Source organism: Tetrao urogallus, assembly GCF_951394365.1.
Source record: "Tetrao urogallus genome assembly, chromosome: 3".
Taxonomy (NCBI): Eukaryota; Metazoa; Chordata; class Aves; order Galliformes; family Phasianidae; genus Tetrao; species Tetrao urogallus.
In genome coordinates, this window is record NC_136815.1 from 15523323 (window position 1) to 15545490 (window position 22168).

General features: G+C 36.0%; 1 protein-coding gene across 3 annotated transcripts in view; it reads left to right on the forward strand.

Annotated features, from left to right (window-relative positions):
* The window catches only part of CSMD3 (CUB and Sushi multiple domains 3), a gene marked incomplete at both ends in the record, with an annotated part of 527537 nt that overhangs the window by 125762 nt on the left and 379607 nt on the right, over positions 1-22168 (forward strand). The window lies entirely within an intron of this gene.

Consider the following 22168-nt stretch of genomic DNA (forward strand, 5'->3'; position numbering starts at 1 on the left):
GCACAAAATTACTCTTAAGGGCTTTTTTTTTGTTCTAATTTCAATATAATTTTTTTCCTAATTATATTCAGTAGTTTCTCTGTGACTCTCTTTAATATCAAAAACATCTAGGTTCACATTTAATGCAGAAACTATTCAAATTCAATTTTAGTAGATTTGCCCTATTTTTTTCTAATGCAATTATCCAACATAGAATTCTGCAGGAAAGTGCAAAAGGTAACATCCAGTAATGAGCTTATTATCTCTTTCTGTTTGCCATGGAGACTCTCTTTAATTAAACACTCATTCTTTAAAGAGTTCCTTGGATAGATCATAGAATCATAGGATCATAGAATACTTACAGTTGGAAGGAACCTTAAAATGTCATCTACAACTCCCCTGCAATGAACAGGGACACCACAGCTAGATTAGGTTGCTCAGAGCCTGATACACCTGGCACTGAAAATCTCCAGGGATGGGGCATCCACCAGATCTCCGGGCAACCTGTTCCAGTCCCTCACCATCCTCACTCTAAAAGACTTTTTCCTTATATCCAACCTAAATCTACCCTCTTTAAGTTTGAAACTGTATTCCCTAGTCCTACCACCACAGACCCTGCTAAAGTGTCTATCTCCTTTCCTGCAGTACCCCTTTAGATAAATGTCTTATTGCTCTCTTCCAATGGTCATTACATTTAGAATAGCGATTCCTGAGGCAAATGAATAAAGCTGTGTTTATTTGTGTAAGTATATGTGTAAGAATTAGTTGTTCTCAAGCAAAAAACTCGATTACTCTAATTTGCTAGATGGTGAGGTCCCTAAGGTCTCTTCCAGACATTCCTAGACTGGTCACAAGTTTCTTTTCTAGTTGTTCCCCAACAAATGAGTTTTTACAAGGTTGTTTTTGGCAGTGAAATGTGACAGCTGCATTATCATATTGCTTTCTATTCCTGAGATACATTTTAAGCTTGTAATATTGCCATAGCGCAGTAAAGTATAAATAATTTACTGAGGCTAATAAATAAGGTTACATTTATATGTGATTTTGACATTTTATAAAGATTATACTACTACCATAACCAAGGAAGTAGCTTTAAAATTTTTAAAACTTCTGTTCCAGGATCAAAGTAGTTAGTATACTGTAAGAAATTTTGTTCAAAAATATTTCTTTAGAATTCAGAAGCTTTGAACAAAATTACAAAGCATATATTTTTATTTATATTTGTTTAATAGTTCCATTACAATATTTTCATTATAGCCTGTAAGTGTAACTAAAAATTATCTGTCACTATTAAAATACTGTTCAATAGATCACAACTTTACTGTTTAAGTAACAACTTTCCATTACTATTAAAAGAATATGTAACTTTTTTCCAAAAGTTCTGCTGAAATGTGTTCCTATTTATTCATTTATTTCACTGATAATTCACAGTATTAATGTCATCTCCATTTAAACATCCAGTATTTATGTTTTTATGCCAGATCTGATTGCATAAGCTAGCCTTCAATTGTTAATGGACAGAAAGACGTACCTAAGACACTATTCACATCATCTAAACTAAAAATCATAATTTCATAGAACTTCAGACCTCTGCTTAATAGTGGCATAAATGTTATCTGTTGCCATGCATAGAAAATTACATTTCTTTCCACTAGCCAGAAATATAGACAAAAGTAATTATTTCAGAGTTTTCTCACTCATTATGAATACAAATATGTTTCAAAAAAGCAAGAAATAGAAAAGGAAATTCATTCCATTAGCAACAATTCATCTTTTCAGTTTAACATATTCTACTCTAATTTTATTGAGGGATACCTTACAACAAAAGGCTTTGTTTTAACTGTCTTTTTTTTTCTAAGTGATTTGTTTTATTGAGGTCAGAAAGTGTGGTTCACTGACTGTAGCTGTTTTCTCTATATGAACAAAATATTTCTGCTATTTTACCTTTTTTGTGTGTGTGCATACAGAACTTACTGTAGAAGAAATATTTTAATTGCAGATCACTGATAAACTTCTATAACTACATATTTTCATGGGTATATTCTGATACATGAGGTAAGTTTTAGGTCAGAGAGGACATTTTCAAATGGCATAAAAGTTTACTTATGTCTTGTATACTCATCAATGTGTTTTAGTGAAGGAATATATCTGATTATACATGCCAGGAATAGAATTTTGAAAAAAAAAAAAAAAAAAAAGAATTAAACTTCACATACTTACCAATAAGTATTCATATAATAATATCTTCATTTCATGAGCAAATTAATTTGGTTGCAGGAAGGTAAATGACTTTATGACAATGTGGCAAATATGACCAAGCAATATAAAGAGTAAACAAGTTGACTGTCTTCTCATGTTTGTTACAAGATGACTTCATATGGTGTGGAGAGAACAGAACAAAGAAGGAGATTAAGTCAAAATGCCATACTTGATTATATGCAGTGCAGTAACTAGGGGAACTGACGGGGGATAATAAAATGTGCTAACTTAAGGGAAGGAATAAATTACATAAATTACATAGGGAATAAACAGTTTTGTCTGAAATAATTTTCTTTATATAAATAGTTATCACTTGTTTTGGAAAAACAAAACAAAACAAAACAAAACCCAGAGCAGCTGTGTAATACACATTAAAAACACTTCTATTAAAAAAGTTTAAAAAAAAAAAAAAAAAAAAAAAGAAAGAAACCTATGAACTGATTTGATTCATTAAAAATTTCCAACATCCTGCTAGGGCAAGAGGCAATGGGCACAAACTGGAACATAGGAGGTTCCATCTGCACATCTTTATTGTATGGGTGACAGAGTGCTGGCACAGGTTCACTAGAGAGAATGTAGAATCTTTTCCTTTGGAGATCTTCAGAAACTGTCAATACATAGTCCTAGACAAATGGCTCTGGGTGCATCACCCTGCATGATGATGTGTGTTGGACCATCCAGCAATCCCTTCTTATGTCAACCATTCTGTGACTCTGTGATTCTGTACCTTTATACCAGTAGTAAGGACAGTTGTCGTAAAATCAGCTAGAAACTGACACTAGCAGCAAGCAGATTCTGAGTTGGTATGATAATAAAAATATCCAGAATAAAAATATCTTTGGATTAAAGTAATCAGCATTCATCAACAAAGTGACCTTAATTTAGGAAAGGAGCTTCTTAAGTTACATCTCCAAACAGTATACCTTGGACCAGTGTCAACGGTTTATGGGCTGGTCCGGCCCAGTTCCGTGACCAGCAGGGCGGAGGGATCTGCGGATCCGCGCCTCTGGGAAAGGGGAAGCAGGGGACCCCAAAATACTTGAAAACAACAGCACTAATCTGAGGTGGAACACATGATTTTACTAAATATAGTATTAGTAAAATACAATGAGAGAGAGAGAGAGAGAGTCTGTTTGAATTGTATAGACCTCACCACAATGCTGGGGTGAGAAGTGCAGTCCAGTTGAGTGACTGAAGTACAGACGGCAAAGTGCAGATGGCGAAGCGCAGGCGGTGAGGCGCAGGCAGCGAAGCGCAGATAGCGAAGCGCAGACAGCGAAGCGCAGGCGAAGAAGAAGGATCAGGTGTCCTTGCATGGAGTTATATCCCCTTGCTGACTGCAAAGCCTCCTGGGGAAATGTAGTTCTTCTCCGTCGGACGAACATTGGGCAGATATCAAACCCCACCCCCAGTGCATTACATGATGTTATGGTGTGGAATACTGATGACCAAAAATCATAAAACCATGACAACCAGGGAAAATAGCAGAACTGTTTTCAAATAAATGAAATTATACTTTGAAGAAGAAAGTAAGTATGTAATTATTTGAAAAAGGGAACATTTGGAGACATAACTTACACAAAAGTAAGGAAAAGTCAGAACTAGCAAAGCATTATGTTATTACTTGTGGAAAAAGTACCAATAAAATCAAATTAAAGAACAAAAAATGTTGTAACAGTTGATACAGGCAATGAAGAGGAAAAGAGAAAGAATCACAGAATCGCCAAGGTTGGAAAAGACCTTCAAGATCATCCAGTCCAACCATCCACCTATCACCAATAGTACTCACTAAACCATGTCCCTCAACACAAAATCCAAATGAACAAGTTTTAAATTCAAGACAACTAACTTAGTACTGGAGAAAATCAAATTAATTCAAAATATCTAATCCCATAGCAGTGTTCAAGACTGGGCATTAGGAGTGGGTGGAACTCAGTGAGACAGATTAATGAAAGGCTTTAAACACTGTTTTTATCTCCTGCTTTTTTGTTGTTGGTTTTTTTTTGTTGTTGTTTGTTTTGGTTTTGGTTTGGGTTTTTTTTTGCTTGTTTGTTTTTTGTTTGTTTGTTGTTTTTTTTTTTTAGAATTTTCTGATACAAGGACTTTGAAGTACAAGATGCATCAATCATATTCATACATAGTATTGAAATTACTTTCCAAAAGATTCACAGAAAACCACGTAACAGTAAGAATTACATCTGCTATTGGATGAAGGGAAGACTACTCTGGAAGATTAGGATGAGTGAATAGGAAGAAGTAACTTGGAATAGAAAAACACCATTTTAGTTTGATAATTCAAATCAACAGAAATAGTTAGTTTTCGTAATGTGTACATTAGGTATAGCCATCAAAATATAATACTGAAGTATTAATTCCACCAAAATACAGTCTTTCATATGAGATTAAAAGCTAAATACTTGTATTATTAGAAACATTTAAAGACTATTTTAAGAAGACAACTGTTAAACGTATAGCTCTAGCTCAGTTCTGTTAGGCTAGTAAATTCTGCTTTTACTACCTAATAATTCCAATCCTACATTCTGCTTGGGTTTATTTACTATGTAGTATTCATAGACAAATCCTTTCTAATTGTTAATTAGCATAAATAACACTTGTAATATAATTTGAGATACTTTGAAAGTAATTATTGGTAAATCCCAGGTTCATTAGCACAATTTGCTGAGCAGCTTAATCTGAAAGCTTTTCCTGCCAGGAATTCTAAATAGACTACTATATTTTCCTCAGAATATTGGAATTATGGTTTAACCACAGAATCACGGAATTGCAGAAGATGGAAGGGACCTCCTGAGATGATCTAGTCCAACCCTTCTCCTGAAGAACATTCCCTGGAATAGGTTAAATTGGAAAGCATCAACAGATTTTTAATATCTCCAGAGTAGCAGACTCCAGAACCTCTCTGGGCAGCTTGTTCCAACCAACACCACCCAAGAACTTCTTTGTTCAGATGGAATTTTCTGTGTTACAGTTCATGTATGTTGCCTCTATTATTGTCACTGGGATACGTCAAAAAGAGCCTGTCCCCATCCACTTGGCTCCCACAATTTTGCTATTATTAAAATTTGTTAAGATCCCATCTCAGTCTCCTCTTCTCCAGGCTGAACAGCCCATTGTCTCTCAGTCTTACCTCATAAGGGAAATGTTCCAGGTCCCTATTTATCTTTCTAGCCCTCCACTGGACTCTCTCTAGAAGTTCCCTGTCTTTCTTGAACTGGGGAATTGGACACAGAGCTCCAGATGTGGCCTCACCAGGGCAGAGTAGAGTAGGAGGAGAACTTCCTTTGACCTGCTGGCCAGTCCCTTTTTAATTCACCCCAGGACACCATTGTGACCACAAGGGCACACTACTGGCTTATGGTCAGCTTGTCGTCCACCTGTACACCCAGGTCCTTCTCTGCAGAGTTCCTTTCCAGCAGGCCATTGGCTAACCTGTATGGATGTATGTGGTTATTCCTCCCCAAATGTAGAACATATCACTTGCCTTTGATGAATCTCATGAGGTTCCTCTCTGCCCAACTCTCCAGCCTGTCCAAGATCTTGTTCAATGGTGATACTTGTTGTAATTCTCAATTTTACATAAAGTTAGACTCTACTTGGATATAAATGAAAAATGTGAGTATATTAGTATTTAAATAACACCCTATAAACACAAGCTTATTCTCCATCTGTAATTAACATCCAGAGGAAAACAAGGCTCTATGAAGTCTTTAGAGCCCTTCAAGTATTACTCCAAGAATATGACCGATAGGAGTTTTTCTGGAAGGCAAAAATGTTAATTGTTGAAATTCTAATATGACATTGTTATACTCTTCAAGGATGCATCTTCATTAATGTGAACAATGATTACTGATTCTCTTATGGAACATGCATTTTGTCCTTCAGCTTCAATTTTTTGTCACTGGCAGGTGTGCTGATGTTTTATTTAAATATTATGACAGCATTGCTTCTACTCTTCAAGAGTTTTCAGATCTATAGCATGTCTTAAATGTAATATTTTAAAATATTCACTGACGAAGTACCCTGAGGATCACAGAATCATAGACTTACACATAGAATGTCTTGAGTTTCAACATCCTTATCGAAGGACTGGGACACCTTCCAACAAATCAGATTAGCCAAAGCCTCATCTCACCTGGTCTTGAACACTTACAGGAATGGAACAACTACAGCTCCTCTGGGCAGCATTCTCAATCACCTGCATAGTAAAGATTATCTTTCTTATATCTAATCTTTTATTCTGAAACTATTATATCTTTTCCTATAGCTACACACTTTGTTTAAGAGTCTTTCCTTTCTTGTAAACTCCTTTTAAATACTGAAAAGCCATTGTAAGATCACCCTGTAGCTTCCTCTTGTGTAGACTGAAGGACCCCAACTTTCTCAGCCTATTTTCACTGCAGAGGCACTCCAGACCTTTGATGACCTTTATATTCCTTCTCCGGATTCATTCTAATGAGTCGATGTATTTCTTATGCTATGGCCCCCAGAACTGTAGGTAGTATTCTAGGTGTTGCCTCGTGAGAGCAGATTGGAGGGTGGTAATTTCTTCCCTGGACGTGCCAGCTACAGTTCTTTTGGAACGGTTTATTTATGAAGGTGAAAGTGCACTTGCCAGTCTACATTGATTTTTTTCATCCAGCAATACTCTGAGGCAACTAAGTAGAAGTCGAGGCAACTATGTAGCAGTTCAGACCTCCAGCTATGTAGAGTGCGTGAACCTCCCACTGGCTTCCTGGAGCAGCAGTCAGAACAGCTGTGTGAGGTGAGAGCAGGTCGATGATCTTTTCTGCCTTGTGGCCCGGATACAGGACGAAAAATGTGGATTAAAAAGTGACATAGGAGACAAAAAGAAGGAGCGGGGAAACTACAGTTCACGCATGAGCAAACAAGTTATTTAAAAGTAAAAAACACAAACTCAAGGCAGCTTGTATCACATGGGGCTAAGGACAAAAAATTGCAAGGCTGGTGTTGCAAGAGGGCATCAAGCCCCCTCGAGGGTGTTGCGAAAGAGGTGTGGACTCCTTTGCTGCTGCAGAACAAAGGACTTTTATTGTAGGTGCTTAGAGCCTTTTATATCCGCGCAACACAACAGTTTTCTCGCACAACCAACACTGGTTACATGTAAGAACTAGGCCCCTTGTGGGTGTTTACGTCCGGCTAAAGTTATTGTTGAGCTTTACCACTCATTTACAATACAACGACCTTCTTTATCCCACAAGCCGGAGCAGATGGAGGTGAATCTGTGCCCGAAACTGCAAGCAAAAACCCTCCTTGCCTGTTCCCCCCCCCCCCTTCCCTCGGTTTTCCCCTCAACCCCTTCCCCCGCCCAGAGGAAAAAGGGGTTGATGTGTTGCTATGTACACCAGGAAGGGAATAGAATGTGAGAAACTGCACCTAAAGAGCAGTCGTGAGCTAGTCGAAAGCCTATAGGTGAGAGTTGGAGACTGGGGCAGAAAAGGGAGCCTTGTAATTGGTGTCTACTACAGGTCACCTGATCAGACAGAGCCTGTTGATGTCGCTTTCTACCTGCAGTTACAGGAGGCGTCATGATTGCAAGCTCTCGTCCTGTTGGGGGAGTTTAACCACCCAGATATCTGCTGGAAAAAATCGCACCATGAGCTGCAGGCAATCCAGGAGGCTACAGGCAATCCAGGAGGCTTCTGTAATGCACTGAGGATAAATTCCTGAGTCAAGTAATTGACGGGGGAGGAGGGGGGGTGCAACGCTGGGCCTGTTGCTCACCAATGCATGTAAAGTGATCAGTGACATCAGAACTGGACTGTAGTGATCATGCTATGCTTGAGTTCATGCTCTGCAGGGATATGAAACAGACAAAGAGTAAAATTAGGAAGCTAAATTTTAGGAAAGAGAAAATCCAGCTCTTCAGGGAGATAGTCAGCCAAATACTCTGGGAAACTGTCCTCATGGGTAAGGGTGTAGAGCAGAGCTGGCAGATTTTAAGGAGGTTTTCCTCAGAATGCAAGAACTTTCCATTCCCTACAAGTCAGGGAAGGAAAGCAAGAGAGTGATGTGGCTGAACTGGGACTTGCTGGTCCAACTGAAGTGCAAGAAGAAAATGCGCAGGCATTGGAGACAAGGACAGGTATGATGGTGTTGGAAATAATCCAAGTAGTTTTGTCAGGACGGTATCTCTGATAAAAGCAGAATTTATTCACGATTGCAATGGCGGGCGTCCCGCAAGTAGGAGCGCGCCTATGGACACAACATGACAGCCTTTATACCCTGTTTTCTCCCCCTTGCCTTCCCCCTCCCCTGTTTCCCCAATGGCTGGGTACTCGAGGTTCACAACCTTATCAGAAGGTTTACATTTGCCATTTACTTGTTAATTTATTTGTTATCTGGTGTCTGCTAGTAGTCATCCTGTTGTTTCCAAGATGTCTCGGTGCTCTCCTTGTCGTATTGATATGATGATTTTCTTTAAAGTCATCGTTAAACAAAGAGCACTGGGGGGGGGGGGGGAAGGAGGAGGGGGGGAGGATGATGTCAGGCCTTCCCAATGTCAGGCGCTTCCTCGGGCATGCCATGGCTTGTTCTCTGGTTTGCTCTCGTGGAGGATATTCTTGCAGTGTGTATGACAAAATATACATATATACACTTATATACAGAGTATGCGTTCCTGGGAAGGTTCGTCTATACGATAAGTGATGTAAACTTATCAGAGATCTTCCCCAGGTTAAGTAGAAGGACTCTCAAAAAGAACTATGATAGCGGAGATCATAAAATAAAAATAATATTATACAATTCTAATGCAGAAACAACACTTGATTCCCACAATGGGAAGTGTATAAGGAAGCTTCTAGGCTGAGTAGAGCTGGGGTCAGGGAAGCCAAGGCCCAGCTCAAACTAAACTTGATTAGAGAAGCCAAGAAGAACAAGAAAGGCTTCTGCAGGTACCCCAGTCAGAAAAGGAAAATCCAGAAGGGCATACGCCCCCCCTACACTCCTTCCCCCCATCCCAAGTGAGTGACACAGTCAGACTGGTAAGAGACAAGGAGAATGCTGAGGTACTTTTTTGCCTCAGTCTTCCCTGATAACTGCTCATAACACAGTCCTCAAATGTTTGGTTTTAGAGGAGGGGGTTGGGAAGCAGCCTCCCTCCCACTGTAAGTAAAGACCAGCTTCATGACCACCTGAGGAATCAGAACATCCACAAGTCTACAGGTACCAGTGAGAAGCATCACTGAGTCCTAGCGGAATTGGCTGATGTGGTTGCCAAGCCACTCTCTTTCACAATTTAGACTGTAAAGTTAAAAAATCACTTATTCAGCCACAGCTTTTGCTCTTCAAATACAAGTAAATCAAACCATAGTTTTAAAAGGACTTTTGCTACGATGGTTTAAAAATATAATAATACATGATACAAATATTGAACAAGAGAACTTACCAAACTTGGCTTGATGGAGTTTCTCTTCTGTGGGTTTTTGATGCCTAATACTACGATCATATTTACACTACAGTATTTTCTGCAGTAGGAACGGCAATTAATCTCTATCCTGTTTCATGAAAATCTTAGTGATGTTTTTTGAAATATGTCTTTACTGTGAAATTTGATAAAATTAAGTTATAAATTTTAAAGTTATTGGAGTGAGAAGAAGCAAGCTGAAATTCATAGCGTTTTGAAACTCAATTCAGCATCAAGTTTCATTGATGTAGATTGGAGCTTCTATTGGACTATTTTATACAAGTAATAATATGTGAAATGCTCTTCAAAGTATAATATATAATTTTTATGACATCAATTTATGTTATTGTTGAATTATTTTTCTTTCGGATAGTTCATTTTGCAACATAAGGAATTAATTTTACTTTGATTCTAGCTGTTACACTAACTTCATGATGGAAATAACATTATGCATTTTATTACTATATTGTGTTCCTTTACAATCGTCACTTAATGCAAGTATTCCAACAGTCTGTGAATTTTATGATGTATTTTCTCAGCCATTCTCTTCTTTTTGTTTTACTTTATAGTTTCTGCATTGAAAATGCCCTATAATATACATGGAATTCACATTGTGACAGCAATGATATTACGATATATTTCATTGATATTTTTTAAATATTAAGTTCAGAATATTGACCTAGTTTATTTGTTTGTTTGTTTTCACATAGCTCTAAATACTTCTACCATTCGGTAAATCCTGTGTAATTTCGTTAATTGCAATAGAATTGCAAAATTTATCCAACAGTACACATATTATCCCATCATCTTCATAAGCTTTCTCATATGGCAAGTGTTGAATGAGGGGTGTTGCAATACAAAAATGTCCATGTGTACATAGCATGTAACTATATTCTGTTGTTGTGATAATGTTTAGAAAACCGACAAATCAAGCTAAAAGAAGGAAAAAAAATCTCTAGCTCTTTTGCTGACTTCCTATCTGGTGATCTAGTGCAAATTTAGTGACATTGAATTAAGATATCCACACCCTTTCCCTTTTGATATTTATTTCATCCAGACACATAAATACCATGATTCTATTGTATTTTGATATTTAATTTTCAACATGTTACAAATAAATAGGGATAGATTATCATGTGTGTTAGCAAGATGCTGTAAAATTAGATTTTAATTAATTTTATCAGGAGAGCACTTTGGCAGCAAAAGTATTTGTTCAACTTCTTGAGTGCCTCAGAAAAGTTATAAACTGAATAAAAATCAGGATATTGCACAAGGATTTAAAAAATAGAATTTCTACTTGTGTGTTGAATTGTATTATTTCAATTGAACTATTTCATGCCTGCAATTCAAACTAAAAATAATATGAGCTGGAAGTACAAAACTGAATTTCTATGGGTAAGAATCAAGGAAAGGGCTGACAAGGCAGGCATACTAGGTCTGCTATAGACCATTCAACCAGGATTAAGAGACAGATGAGGTGTTCTACAAGCAACTAGCAGAAGTTGTATGATTGCCAGACCTTTTCTTCATGGGGGACTTCAACTTCCCTGATATATGCAGGGAACACAAGAAGAAGCAGTCTAGGAGGTTTATAGAGTGTATGGAAGATAACTTCCTTCTGCAGCTGGTGAGACAGCCTACCAGGGGAGATGTTCTGCTATACCTGCTGTTCACAGAGAGGTTCTGGTGGGAGATGTGGAGGTCAGGAACTGTCTTGGACAGAATGACCATGAAATGGTAGAGGATATTTTTTCACAAGTTTCTGTTCGTGTTCTCTGGTCAGATATTGTTCTACGGACAGTGCTAAGGCTAACTACACTCAATACTTTTTCATATTATTCCATTTGCCACAGTTTGCTACAGGGTGTTTGCACTGTGACCAAGCACACGGATAAGATTCACTCACATTGCTCCTTCTTCAATTTGATTAGTCCCAGCTCCCTATTCCTCCCCGTATGTCAGGCCCTCCAGTCCTTTAATCATCTGTGTGGGCATTCATTTGATGCTCTCCAGTATATGACACATGTGCCAGGGAGCACAGAACTAGATACAGTACTCTAGATACAAAGTAACTGGTGTCCATTAACACCACTTCATATTCCAGCCAACAGTTTAAGGTAAATACTCTTCTCTACTCTGCCCTGGTGAGGCCACATCTTCAATACTGTGCCTAGATGTGGGATCCTCAACTCTAGAAAGACAGAGAACATCTAGAACGTCTAGACAGAGAACATCCAGTGGATGGCCACAGAAATGATTAGGAGCTGGGAGCATCTCCCTTATGAGGAAAGGCTGAGAGATATGGGATTGTTCAGCCTGGAAAACAGAAAACTGAGAGGACATCTTATCAATGCCTGTAAATATCCAAAGGGGAGTAGTCAAGTGGATGGGGCCAGGCTCTTTTTGGTGGTGTCCTGAAACAGGACAAGGAGCAACAGGTGCAAACTGGAACACTTGAAGTTCCATTTGAACATTGGAAAGAACATCTTTACTTGGAGGATGACAGCACTGGAACAAGCTGCCCAGAGGCTTTGTGGTTTCTCCTTCTCCAGAAATATTAAAAATCTGTTGACACTTTCCTGAGTAACTTATTCCAAGTAATCTGCTTTAGCCAGGGGTTTGGACTAGATGATCTGTAAAGGTGCCTTCCAGCCCCTATAATTCTATGATTCTGTGATTATAATCTTAATCACACTCTGAGCCCAGTATCTCTGGCAGTTTTCAATATACTTACTGTTGCTTTATCTAGTCTATACTTTGTCAATTTTTCTGTGAAAATGTTGGAAGTCTTGTTAAAGTGAGTATAATATCCATGGTTCTTCAACCATCAAGCTAGTAATATTATTGTAGATTTCTATCTGGCTGTCTCAGCATTTCTTATTAACAAATCAAGGCTGACTACTTCCAGTCACTTTTTCATATTTCAAGATGTTTCCCAAAAGGACTTTTGCAAGATGAGCAAGAAAAGATTGATCAGCTTGTAGCATTCTGCATCTCTGCTGTACTTCTTGAAGATAGGATACACATTTCCTTTCTTCCAGTAGCTCGCCTAGTAACCCCAGCCTTTCAGCTGTGTCTGACAGTGGCGCACAGTGACATTGATTAGTCTCTCGTAGCATCCCATCAGATCCTGAGGAATTGCATATGTCCAGTTCATTCAAATGTTCTCTAGTCTGATCCTCCACCACTGAAATTAATTCTTTATTGCTCTAGATTTTCCCACTGGTCTGGGATTCTTAGAGGCAAGTCTCAGTGAGGCAAGAAAAAAGAAACAACCCTCTGGCTTTTTCATGTCCTTGTCACAAAGGCCACCAACTCATTAGCAGAGGATCTGTATTGTCCCTAGTCTCCTTTTGCTGCTGATAAACCTAAGAAAGATATAACACATCTGTGTTTGGAATTTGTCGTTAATGCGCTGTAGAAAAATTCTGAGTTCTTGTGATCTGTTCTGTCCTCCCAGTAGATCTTGAGATTGTTCAAGTCCCCAAGCAAACCAGAACCTGAAAATATGAGGCTTCTTCCAGTTGTCTGAAGGACACATCTACTTCTACCTCCTTGTCAGATAGTCTGTAGCACTCATTCATCACCTCATCACCCACATACCCTCTAATCCCGGTACATATGCTCTCACCTATCTCATGGTCTTTCTCCTAGGCAGGGCTCCGTGTACTACAGCTGCTCCTTCATATCAAGGTCAGGTTTGTCCTGGTCTGTTTTCCTAAAATAAGTGTATCTAGCATTCTATTGCAGCCCTCCAGTTGTGGGAGCTATTCACATCTTTCTTACCCAACTGAGATCATAGTCCTGCTAGTTCATTCAGATCTCTGTTTCTCCCTGTTTGTTGTACACATAACTGTCTAAGCATTATGGTACTAAAATGGCAATATATGACAATATTATTGCTATAGTTAATGAGGTTTCTCTCCATTCAGTATGTAATTTGTACTATTACCTCATTAAATCGTTAATCAGACCAAAAATAATTTGTCTGCATATATACATATACATATATATATATACATACATATATATATAAAATGTTCTCTTTTGTCCGTAATATTTTGTGCATAATAATAAACCATTTGGTGGAAGGATGAAAGGAATAGCAGAGATATTTAGATAACAGTAAAGAAATGTAATTAATTTCTACTTGAAAAACTTCTTCGTACATCCCTCAAGCAAACTGTTGATACTCTTACTGCAAGACACTTCTGTAGTGTAAAAATCTTTTTATTTGAATTCTGACTTTAGTTTTCCAAATTTGAATGTGCCTGAGAACTTTTCAAATGCAAGCAGACTTATATTAAGTTTGATAAATTTTGGCAAACAAGATAAAAGAGCCGTCATAGAAATCATCATAAACTGGCTGAACCTTCTGAATGGGACATCAAGCCCTGTTTTTCTCTTTTGGCAAAGCAGTCATCACAGATCACATTCAGGAATGACAAATGTTAAGGTCTCTGCATAATTAAGTCAGTACAGAAATCTTGACTCTGAAATCCTGAAAATATTTTGTGATACTTAGCCTTTTCATGCTGTGATAAATGGTAGCTTAGCTAACATTACAAGAGTGAAGAGATCACAAATGTGCCACAAAAGTCACATTTCCTGCTGGGTAAGGTGCTAACTAAGGATATACCCTGTTAAATTGTTTTACAAGCCTTAGGATACTGACTGTTTTAGAAAGACTTTTCAAAAAATGTTTTCATTTGAATTCAGAGAGATTATTCTTTTTTAATAAGAAATTAATTCAGGCAATACATGTTTTTCTTGTTTGTTTGTTTATTGCTATTTTTCTTTCTTATCTATAAAGTACTATTAAATTTCTTAGGATGGAAGTTCCATGCTTAGTCTCTATAGGTAACCCATAAAGAAATAAATATGTAATTAAACCTTCCAACTAAATTTTCAGTGTTGTAGAATTAACCCAGGTCTTGGCCCCACCTAAAGGATCTGATTGTAGGTTAGATGTTGAAAATAAAAAATAAACTGTAGCAATTGTTTAGCTCTTGACGCACACAAATTGGTCCCGTAATTCCTAAATATGTTAAGATAAATTAAAGTGTGGAAAAATAAGACATATTTTACTATCTTTTCAGAGTCTTCAACACGTTTTAGCAAAACGCATACAGATATGATCATAGTTGTACTGGATTTCCCCTATATGCCTTGACTTTCTGTGGGAAAATAGTCATATTGACTTTAAGGGGAGAATGTAGATTTTATCATTTTCTCTGACTTCAAAGGTAGTATAAAGTGATTGCTGTCAACTTAAGTAAAGGCAGGATCTAGACCCAAGATAATATTTTATAAAGGCACGTGTCTTTCTTTGGCTAAATACATACTTTTCCCTTTGCATAACTCTCAGGTGTATGTTGTTGATGCTCTGAAATATGCTCACTTTTTGGGAGAAGTCACGTAAGGTCATTTTGTAAGATTTCAGTTTGTAATGCTTAAGATGTTTTTGTCAGATAGCTTCTTAAAGGTTAAAATGTGTTCATCGTACAGTTTTGTTGAATACTTTTATTTTATATTCAGAGTTATTTGAGAAACAACATTATTTTCTAATAGGTATCTGTCAACTTAATTCTAAACTATCTTTTTTTTTTTTAGGTAACTATAAATTCTGAAGAATTCTAGTTAAGTATTTTTAATTTAAAACAATAATATCAGCAACGTGTTGCATCGCAGCAAAATAGACTTAAGTGATTTTTATTATGCAGATCAGGAGAAATATAGAACCCATTATATTATTGAAATTTCAATTTTGATTTTATGTTACAATTTAATTATAACACAACATTCACAAAATATATATATTTTATTACATTTGTTCAAAAAATTCTTTCCCCTAATTTAGCCAATTAGATATTTGTCAAAATTGAATTTGGAAGTTGAAATGTCTGTGAACTTACTGAGATATTTGCTTCTATTTGGAAGTATAGCTTATGAGATAGTCTGAATGAATTTTAGCTGGAGATGAAGTAATAAAGCATTTTGAACAAATCTTTAGAAGTGTTATGTAGTAAGAAATTCAAGGAGAGAGGTAGGGCAACATTCAAATTTCAGAAGTTATAGAAAGATCTCTGGGTAATCTGTTCCACTTCTTAATTCTTGTTATAAAAAGCTTTCCTTTATACTCAGTGTGACCCTCTCTTAGTTCATATCCCTTGTCTGTGTTCTCCATGCACCACTACAAAGAGATCCCTCTGTCACCTCCCTAGGACCTGCTATTAGAGCCCAATATTAACGGCACCTTTTCACTGAATTCACTCCAGTTTATAAATGTCTTTTATTAGTAGTACTATTATTTAATTTGTTTATTCTATATATCTAATATATATAATATATATATTAATATTATATATAATTATATATAATATAATATATATATTAATGTTATATATTTATTATCTATTATATTATGTATATAATATAATATATAATATATAATATATAATATATAATATATAATATATAATATGTAATATATAAATAATATATAATATATAATATTATATATTTATTTATATATTTTGAGTGGCCAGTGTGGAAATTTGTATGCAACACTCTAGAAATCAGCAGAAACAAAACTGTAAGAGAAGGACTGGAGAATAGACCTTTCCCTTCCACCATGACTCTGAAACTGTTACCTTTCCCTTCTGCTTGCTCTTATTTCAGCAGAGCTCTGCCTTTTTTTGGATTGCAACACATGTCAGAAGTCAGAAAAGTTTTGATTTTCCATGGTATATTACGGTTCCTTGCCTTCACATTCCTAGATCCCAGTTTTCACCTACATTCATGAAGGCTCCTGGTGGGTCTTTCACATCCTGCTTGCTGCACTCCTCAGGACAGTCTAGTTCATTCCGCTGCTAGTGGGCGGCAAGGGGAGAGCCACCTCTTCTTCCCCCCAGGCAACACTAATGGCCTCCGTTAGCTAAAGCACAGACAGATTGGAAAGTACTATAGTGGGCATGTAGACCCTATTCTAAGAATCTAACGATCTACTGTCCATCAACATAGAAGTTTAATTACTCATTCAGGTGTTGTGAAACAAAAGAAAACAGGCCTACCAAAGGGATGTCCCTTTTCCTGTGTCCTGCTTTGCCTGAGAGAACTGCCACCCTTTGCGATCAGTGCAGCCTGTGGAGGCTGTAGCAGTGCCATAGGTTGGTGCCATTCCCCAACTCCCCAGCAGGTTACCCCCACGCTCTCTTGCCAGTTCTACCCAGTACAGATCTGCAGGAGGCAAAAATTTTGTGAGCACTGGTAGTGTAACATAGCTCATTTTTGAGGTTCTGCTTCTGAACGTTAGAAGACTATTTATTCCATTTAATTTTTTCAGGAGCAGCTTAAGCTCCTAAGATTCCTCAGTTTTTAGCTATTACATGATTTTTTTTGCTGTCTGTCAAATCTGCATAAATTTTACAGCTATACTGAACATAGAAGTAGAAAATGAAGGATTTGAATATGTGAATCATGTCAATTTATAATCATCCTCAGGTTTATTTGAGATCTAAAATCTCTGTGAGCTGTTCATGTCACAGCAGTAAGCCAAAGCAAATGAGACTTCACTATGTCCTCAGGAGTTATTTTATGTCCCTATCCTCCAAAGCTGGACAAATCTTATTTAAGTCATTAATGACAAATCTTTAACAAAACTGTCTTTGAGATTTTCAGTTGAAGGGTGTGTAGTAATTATTTCACTGAAATTGCTGAAGACAGTAAGAATGTTCTGTAGATAATTTATAGGAACTGACCAGATTTTTTCTTTTTATTATGGCAAGTTTAAAGAAAAGCTAACATATAAATGTTTCTACATTTGTTTATACATCTTCATTTTTCATTTTATATGGTCCGTTTAGAATATATCACAATATTAAATGGAAGTAAATGTAATATGCTTTATACTGCATTTGCTATTGTCTCTGCTTTAAAGACCAAATAATTAATTTCTGTTCTACTCTGAACATCAGAATGTGACAGGATTTTCTAGAATAAATTAAGCTTTCTTTAATGAATCAGAAGTGCCATTGACAAAAGGCTTGCTAACCTGCTGATGAAGTCTTTAAAGTAGGTTTCTCCATGCTGGTGACCAAAGCATGGAAGCACATGGAGTTGCAGGGGACAGGGGAAGAATGTGCGGAGCAAAAAAATATGGGGATTTCTCAAAATGAAGGTAGTGGGGTGACCATAGGTGCTGCCTGTGCGTAAACATGCAGAGTGTGTAAATTCATATGAAAACTCAAATCTGTAACACATATGGCCTTCCTGGTCTAGTGGTTGGTTGGTGACCCTGCACATAGCAGGGGATTTGAAACTGAATTATCACTGTGGTCTTTTTCAGCCCAGGCCATTCTATGGTTCTATGATTCTATGACACTATTAAATCACATAATTCCAGTGGGCACAATGAGAGCCCTGGAGTAGATGGGCACAGATCAAGAAAGAAAGGGAAGGAATTAAAGGAGAAGGCTGTGTGGTATGTGCAAAGAAGTACCATTTTCTAGACAGAATACAACTGAAAATGGGACTGCCTGGGAACTTCTTAAAAGTACTTTTGTAACTGTGTAGTTTATTACTGCGCTTATTTTCTAAATTCATTTGTTATTATACAGCAGACTTTTAAACTGACCTAACTTCTACAGGTGGCTTTGCATTTCAGCGTATTAATCTTCCTTTCTCCTGCTGATCTGCTGTGAAGAAACTTATTAAGAAACTCATTCTATGATGGCTTTTATGAAAGCTGTATATAGCGTGGTGAAAAGTACAAAGCTAGAGTGAAAATACAGACATTGGATTGAACACTGGCCAAGCGTGACATTGGAAATTTGTGAAAGTTGCTGATGTATAAACAAGCAAATTCAGCCTGGTGGAAAATTAAGTTCACAATATTTTACAAAGTGGATCTGTAAAAACAATCTGAATGTATGGATAAACAAGCAAATTCAGCCAGGTAGAAAATTAAGTTAAAAATACGTTACAAAGTGGATCTGTAAAAACAATCTGAATGTATATACACTTAGAAAAGGTAGAATATTAAGCATAAAATACATGTGTAACAATACTCAAATAAAGACAATTTTAAGCTTCATCAATTAAAATTCTAACTAACGTATCTGCAATGATTAAGACATCAATAATAAGAGCCTATTGAATACTTAAAAAAAAAAAAACAACCAAGAACATAAACGATCACTGTATTTTGAGCCAACCTCTGGCAAATTGTCAGGAGAAACTGAAAGGATCCTTGGAAGCCAAAAACACCTTCTGACTCAGAAATATTCATGGAAGTTGAGTTATACCTAAGACAGTGTGCAGATTTTTTTAATGCACAGATAATGATGTTTGCTTTCTCATGCTAAGGTAAAAAGCCTGAAGAAGATATTCTCATTCTCTTTGAATCTGAATAGCGATTACAAATATTATTTAGAAAACTCTGGTAGAATTCCGTAACAAAACCTTCCTTTTCCTGTCAGAAATTTTTATTGCAGTTGAAGAGTTGTGATTCTCAAAAAATATAAAAAATGTTATTTCCATAATTACACATATTTCCATCAAATAATCATGTTTCCAGAAACAGGTGAAAACAATAGCTTTCATTTAGAAAAATCTCAAAATCTTTAGAATTATATTTATTCTTAATGTCTGATAAACACTGTATCATAGATTGAAGAGTGGCATTTTTTAGGATCCCTGTCAGAAATCTTAGCTGTCAAAGACGGAGAATTTGAGGCATCATTTGGACTTGAAATACAATTATTTAGGTAGGTAGAGCTTTTCTTGACAATTCCATATGTGTGTACGCCGCATAGAAACAAGTACTAAACTAAATTAATGGAATTGGGATTTATTTAATTTGGAATGTTGTATTCTCTATATTGTGCAGCCCACACCCCTGGCTAATGCTAATGGATATACAATGTATTTTTTGAAGCCATTCTGCAAGAACGGCTCTTTATTATGAGCATTTTATTATTCCTTTTTTCTTAGAATTAGTTAAGATAGGTGGAAGGATCTTTTAGTCTACATTCATTGCAAATGACTCAGCTTTTCATGTAGCAGGTTCTGTATCCTCAAGTTTCTCTTTATTCTAATTATTTCCCTTTTAACTATCAGAAATGTTTTAGGCTAATAACACTATGGACAGTAGCTACGCTGAGTTTCAGTGTATGACGTACTAATCTTGCTGAAGAGAAAGTAGAAATAACAGTACATTGGAAGTCAGAATCACAATATACAGGAACTGTAATGTATCTTCTCAGCTTTTCTTAATATATTCCTTCTAGTGTCTCAACTTCCTCAAAACTTTTATTGTAAAGATCATCATTTATACTAGGAAAGCTGATACACTCTTTCTTAGATTGCTTTAAAGATTAGATAACAGATGTCAATCACTCTGTGAAGAGTTGAGTTAAGCACTGACGTTCAACCATTCAAGGCACTATGAGTATCTAGATAGATTAGATGACATGATGGGTTGTGTGCTGAATTTAAACTTTATTTATCATGCAATCTCATTTAACTGTCACTGAAATCAGTGAATTTGCATGGCTGATAAATTTTTCTAAAATCTTTGATCATCTGTCTTCTTGATAATTAGTTAAAAGTTTATGTAACTTTATTGTGAATATCACCAAACATACAAGAATAAGCAGAAAATTAAAATTAAATAAGACAAGGCTAACTCAAGAAATATATTTTCAAAATTTATTATGAAAAAGGAACTATGGACAGTATATAGGGAAGATTATCATGAGTACTGAAAATAAAATATAAAATTTTATGAAATTAATTTTCACCAGAAATTACACAAATGTTTATCCATTTTTTCTGATATTCATTTAAGCATAAAAAATGGTGTGTATCTGTGTATATATAATTTAAAACCTGTGTATGCACAATAATCAGCTGAAAAAATCTTTATATTCTTATAATCTTCACTTACATCATAATATTAGAGATACTCCCTCTGCATAAAAGCCCTCATGTATATTCAAATATGGATCTTATTTGAATTCTTAATACCTTGAAAAGCTTTTCTAAGCCAAGTTCCCACTTGCTTATCACTTTGAAAAATCTTCCCCTTCCTGCATATGTTTAAGATCAGAGTATGTATGCAAAAATTACATCTTGGCACTGTGCAATTTTTTTGCGTTTCTTGTAATTTTGTTGGTTATATAGATTTTTCAAATATGTTGCAAAATAAATTTAATTTGATTTTTATAAAATACAGAGTAGATATCTTCAAAGTGGATTTTTTTCTCTGTTTTTTTGTACTGCCATGGGCAGCCTGGTCTAATATTAAATGTGGAGGTTGGTGGCCCTGCCTGTGGTGGGGGGGAGTTGGAGTTTTTCAATCCTTGAGGTCCCTTCCAACCCTGGCCATTCTGTGATTCTGTGATTCAGTCTGAGAGGAAGAAATTCCAGAGTCTCTAGTCTTATCTGATGCTCTGAATCTTCTTTTTTAGCTTGTTACATGAGCTGAAAAACTATGTACTACTGTTTGTTTCCAGATTGCATAAGTTTTATCATTTATCTACAAAAATTAAAAATACCTTTCATATCAGCAAATGATAAAACAATTGAATCAGTATTTACAATCAATGTGAAGATCTTTCATTTAGTGTGCATTTTACACATTGTTTTAATTGAAATTTTACTTCAAGGAAGTAATAATTAAAAATGATTTTCCCAGTGCTTCTCAATGCGTAAAACCAAAACTTCATTATTACCTTTTAGATAGTGCTCTATTCCTATCACAGTAAATTATCTGAGAGCGCATTCTAATGAGATTCCTCAATTATGATGCACTTAATGGATGCTAAAAGCACTGGCAATTAGTAAGATTTACTTTAAGTTGTCCATGTGTTCATGTAATAGCAGAAATTTTAAGAGACAAAGCTTGGCATTTTAAACTCCAAAAATATTGTAATTTAAGGCTCTTGTTACAGTCATTAAGTATTTTCTTCTCCTTAGTTTTGAGTCATTATGTGTGTCAGAATTCTTTAAAGCTGTCATTCTTTGATGCCATAATTTTGAAAATAATAATAACAATAACCTTGCCTTTAATTTTTCAGTAATATTGGCAATTTATTTCAGGCATATGGCGTATTATATTGATGTTAGCACTCTAATTAAGCAGAAGCAAAAATTAATTTTCAGATGCACTTCAGACGTTTGGATAATAAACTGAATAAGTGAGATAAAAATGTGATATCTTCATCTAATAAAAAAAGAATTTCAATATAAATTACTTATTAATACCACACTTGTGATCACTTTTATTAATTCACAGAAATACTTTTGGCATAAAATGCTATCATACCATTGATCTAAAAGATCAATAGTCACAATATCTGTCATTTTCTCTTACCTTACAAAAGAAAGAAATCTCTGAATCACTATGCGTGTGCTGTTTTCTCATGGAATTAGTTCTGTTGACGTTAGAATTGATTTTGTAAATGTATAAGATTTACCTACTTTATT